The following is a 6116-nucleotide window of genomic DNA, read 5'->3' on the forward strand; positions in this document are numbered from 1 at the left end:
CAGCGCGGAGGCTTATCAGTCAATCAGTCAACCATTTCACTGGAGCTTACATGCACTGAATGTTCAAGGACGACTGTCCTGGGCACATAATCCGAGATCCTCGATGGCTAAACCACTGAGACCGGTGGGTGATAGAGGTTATTTTGGCAATAAATACGTTCAGGCTAAGTTAATCACGTGCCCACTAACCGTTTCGTACCTGTTCGAGTCTACAACGCAATATAAGAGCGGTATTTCGCCTCTAGTGTCACCCCGTGGCAATCTGTGACACAGAAACGTCATCTGTGATACATAAAACAGTTACACGGCTGGAAACTGGGTTAAAATGCTTTATTGGAAAGTAAGTCGCTGCCGTTAACACACATGCTATGTCATGATCGAATTTATTGCTCAGCGCAAAATCGGGCGGAGGATGATGGTGTGATGGCGGGGTGGAGATAGTATGGGTGGAAGTGAAGAGTTTAGTAATAGTTATTATCTTTTTTATATACAAATACAAATATGCAATACAAAAGTGTTTATTCAACCTTAAGTCATCCAGCCCACAGTACATCTATTTTACACTCCGTTACAAACATGGGATATATAGTCAGTTAGTATTGAAACTATTTTACATAAGAAAGAACTGAGATCGGATAAAACGCTAAAGCATCACCTCCCTGTATATGCAAACATGTCATACATTGCAGTGTCCATTTTGTATATAACGAAATACTAATATTTCATTCTATACGCATACATGTATAACTAGATACACAAAATGCCTTCAACTTGTCATACAACCAGAATTTCGTTATGTATGTCCCTTGCTTTTTTAAATTCTGTTTTATGCTTAAGACTAAAAAGGTTATAATAGAATAATCGCCTGTCACCTAAAACAGGGCATATATTTAGATATAAAACCAGTTTCAGACCAAACCTACGTGTTATGCAGGTAAACCATCTTTTTTATATTATAATAAAATTCAACCTCTGTTTTAAAGATAGTATTGTGACGACCGAGCGTCTGAATGTTTTGTGAATGGCTGGTAATAAACTCCCAAAGAAGGCAAAGATGACACAACAAATTTGTAAAGTTCAATCATTTATTATGTAACAACAAGGGTAAATAGTTTTCCAACAGTCTCAATAAGATGCTTCTTGCACTTCACTATATTATCAATATATTTGCTATCAACAAGCACTTTCACGTCATACACATTGACCAATATGTCATTAAATATTACTAAAAACTAACATTGTCTCAGCTGTATGTATTCATTAAGGTGAGTAGTATTCAAATTACTTATTTTATCATTAAACTACATTATGCAACTACACAACTATTTCCATTATAACTAAATTTCTGTTTACTTATACTCTAACTTCAGATGTGCTAGTTTAATATATTGCTTTGTCTTTAATACTACAGTTCACTACACTATCTCTAATACTATCTCTCACTACTTCCTACTACTTCAGTACTATATTTCTCTACTCAGAGTGGCACCACATCACTCTCTGTCACTTCAACACTATAATAACTACACAGGGTGGCACTACATCACCCTCAACTACTACTTAAACACTATAAACGACACGGTGGCACTACATCACCCTCAACTACCACTTAAACACTATAGACGCAGTAGGGTGGCACTACATCACCCTCAGCTACCACTTCAACACTATAAACTCAGTAGGGTGACACTACATCACCCTCAACTACCACTTAAACACTATAGACGCAGAAGGGTGTCACTACATCACCCTCATATCAACACCAAACTCAGTAGGGTGACACTACTCAACTACCACATAAACTATAACTCAGTAGGGTGGCACTACATCACCCACAACTACTTCACTACTTCTACACTTCTCTTCACTACTTCTATTTTCACACAGTGTGAACAACCTCACTTTTCACTACTTCAGCAATATATTAAACTACACTTTAACTTCTATTTCAATACTTCTCACTCTTCACTACTTCTATTCTATCTTCTCTTATACACCGAGTGAACTATCTCACTTTTCACTACTTCAGCAAAATATTAAGCTACACTTAAACTTCTATTTCAATACTTCTCACTCTTCACTACTTCTATACTATCTTCTCTTGTACACCAAATGAACTATCTCACATTTTACTACTTCAGCAATATTAAACTACACTTGAACTTCTATTTCAGTACTTCTAACTCAATAGACTACACATTTCTATCTCAGAATGATATCACCTATGTTTAAGACACTTTATCTCAATGTTAACTTTTCACAATAAATACCATAGCACTTCTGGGCTCTCAGTTTATGATTGAAGGCTATCAACCTATATCTAAATAATAAATATATAATTAATTATTATTGCCAAATATAATTATCATATTTATTGATACTACTTATTAGTGAGAATGGCTGTCTAATCCCAACTCTTTATTTAAAAACCCACAATTTTAGAAAATAAACAAAATGGGTCCCAACCCACCCACCTAATGTAAGGGTAAAGCCAGACTGACGGCCAGCGTTAAACGCTGCCTTTTTATAACTTTTTATAATCAGCGAAAAAATCAGCGTGCTGGTAAAATCAGCGTGCTGATAAAATCAGCGTGCTGAATTAGCGCACTGGGAGGGTATTCACAACTAAAACAACCAAAATCAGCCGGCTGAAATCAGCGACGCTGAATTCAGCGGAGCCGGCTAAATCGGCGAACTAAGACCCGCCCCCTGTTTGGCTGGGTAAGGCTAGTCACGCTAAAAGTAGGGCCTACACCCGACTTCACTATTACTGGTGTAAACTAATACCTCAATAAAATTAATTATCTAAATAAACATATACAGTAAATTCTAATCTCATTCATGTTCCTACAAAAATAATAATTTAAACTTTGGTTTTCCAAAGTTTAGTTGTATTTACCGCTGAAAAGTTTGACAGCTGTGACCCGGATGTACAATAAATATAATTCTTGAAGGTCACGGTCAACTCGGCCATTACCGCCATTTGCAAATGCGTGAACATATAAACATGATTTGTTAAATACTCAGAAGTGACAAGAAACTTCGTGCCACGACATGACATTATTGGAATACGAATTTGGAATGTACACAAGTAATATTTACATCATTTAAAAGGATCGACATTCGCCCAAACGTAATAAAATGGACATAAAAGACTTCGTAAGTTAGCGGTTGGTAATGGTATCATACCGGAGATATGTGAGCGCCTGTTACAATTATGAAAAAAAAAAAACGTAACTCACAATAGTATTACTTATAAATATACTGGGTTCTCACAGTATACAAGCAGATCCATTCCCTACCCCTTGAAACATCAGTACTTGACCCAAGCCCAGTTTGTGCAACGGATCTTTAACATATGTACACCCGGTTTACTTCCCATGCCGGTCCATTTGAAATAACATATTATAACACTGTTTTTGGTAATTTATTATCACCGTGTATCATCGTACACAGGATATTGCGAGCTCCGAATCGAGAGAAAGGCAAAATACCAACGCATCGAGGCACGTTATTTGCCGTTTTCTTTGACCTGGTGCAGATTTATGTTGACCAATATTATGCGATTACTAGCTTGATAAGTTGCTAATGAAATTCATTCGTCAGAAGGCCATTTGAAATGATAGAAGTAACACACAAATTATAACGATTGCTCATCTTCGCCTTCACAATACCCCGAAACATTGTCAATTTAGTAAATGATTATAGCGACACGATTATTGTCCATCTTTTGTAACTTAAAAGAATATTGAATTGGTTTGCACATATAATAAACTCTGAGTTTATATCAACCGCATCCACTACTGGCAACTAAGGTAATTGTTTTTGTCCCAGTGCATAGCTTATTTTGTACCTGTTCAATCTCACTTCTGTACAATATTCCCCAAATGTCTGAACGATAAGTATGTGTGTATGTGCTTATCTCTTGCATCACGACTGGTGTATCAAAGGCCGTGGCATGTGCTATCCTGTCTATGGGATGGTGCATATAAAAGACTCATTGCTACTAATGGAAACAAATGTAGCGGATTTCCTCTCTATGACTGTGTCAAAATACGCATATACATATGTTTGACATGCAATAACCGATGATTAATAAATCATTGTGCTCTAGTGGTGTCGTTAAACAAAATATTAAAAAAAAAAATATTATGCAACTGTGATACTTTCCCTTTAAGGAAATAAAGAAAATGTTTTATTTAATGACGCACTCGACACAATTTATTCACGGTTATATGACGTCGGACATATGGTTACGGACCATACATATATTGAGAGAGGAAATCCGCTGTCGCCACTTTATGGGCTATTCTTTTCGATTAGCAAAGGGTATCTTTTATGTGCACCATTCCAGAGACAGGGTAGTACATACCACGGTATTTTTACACCATTTGTGGAACACTGGCTGAAACGAGCAATAACACAAAAGGGCCCACCTACGGAAATCGACCCTAGATCGATCGCGCAACAGGCGAGCGCTGTACCACTGAGCTACATACACCCTTCCCTTTAATCACCGGAAGGAAAGGAAAGGAAAGGAAGAAAGGAATGTTAGAAGATACCTAAGCATATTTTAAATCATGGCCATGTGATGTTTCTGTCCCTTGTTGGCCACATCGTCTTCTCCTACTGACAAAGCAGCAGTGGGTTTTTTTATATTTATTATACAGTAGACAGAATAGTACATACCAAAGTCATGGATGTACCAGTCATTGGACATTGGGACGAAGGAGCAACCTAATGGCAAAGCGCTCACGTGATGCGCGGTCAGTTTAGTATCGATTCCCACCATTACGTAGATTGGGCTATGTCTACTTTCAGCTACTGCAGTGTGTTTCTTCTGCCTTGTATGTGGGATGGTGCGTATAAAAGAGCCCTTGCTACCAATGGAACAAACGTAGCAGGTTTCTCTTTAAGACTATAATATGTCAATTGTTTTTTAATCAATGTCCTGTAATGGTGTCGTCCCATCGCATTCTACAGCTCAGTAATTTCCTACCCGTCATAAGAAGGCAATGGAAATGCTAGGTGAAGAATACGAAATAAACAACAATAACACAGCGTAAACGAATCTAGGATTTTAATACACACAAAGAGAGAATATACAGTTGTACACCGTTAATAATAATGTTGAACAGAACACAATACCCTCAGAACTATGATACTATCAGATATATTTACACAGGCTTTACCATACACCCCATCAACCTGATGAAAACGTAGAACATATTTAAAACTATAATAGGAAAAAACCCGTGAAATTCGTATAATACAAATGTACATCATCCCCCCACCAAGATATATATGAAAACTATTCTATTATACAAGATGCAAAGATAACAACTACGTATTCTATTAGTACTAAAATGTCGAAATGCCCATACAAATAAAATAGGTATACATGGATGGTAATGGTATAAAACAATAATACTAAAAGCAGAAGCAGAAGCAATACAAAAATATTACAATAACAAACTCATTAACCAATAACTAATAACAGTCACCAACCACCAATATTCATTGTAGATGTTTTATACGATTTTCAATGAAATAAAACAAAACAAAAAACACATAATATTTGAAAAGTGTTTTTCATTGAACTTCAAGCTGCTGAAAATAGAATTTCCGAACCGGAATTCTGGAACCACTTTTTGCGATCAGGCAATTCAAATCCAGTGTCCCTTTTCCTGGTGGAATCAAGAATAATCAAAACCCATAAGCCAACGTGGTTAGTACGAAACCACCATGTAGCTAGCTTTTCCAACATGATGTGTACGAAGCTATGATAAAACTAGCTTTGCTTATCGTCTCGGCTGTTGTGCCAGGCGTTCCTCCACAATGGTGCAGACAGTTTTGTCTTGTGGTTAATGTCTGTTATCCAAACCGAGGTGATTTGGAATTCCCTCGCCCACCGAGTGTGCATAAAGCATCAGTGCCAGGAATCTAAAAATAAAAGAAATTTATTAAATCATTATTGATTTAATACTTAACATTACATTGTATTTAACATTACATTGTATTTATGTTACTTGTTGCTGTTGCTGTTATTATTGGTGTTTTGTATAAACGTAACATTGCTGCTGCTATTTGCATTGTTCTTGCCATTGTTTTGTTGT

This window comes from Gigantopelta aegis, chromosome 7 (genome assembly GCF_016097555.1).
Source record: "Gigantopelta aegis isolate Gae_Host chromosome 7, Gae_host_genome, whole genome shotgun sequence".
Taxonomy (NCBI): domain Eukaryota; kingdom Metazoa; phylum Mollusca; class Gastropoda; order Neomphalida; family Peltospiridae; genus Gigantopelta; species Gigantopelta aegis.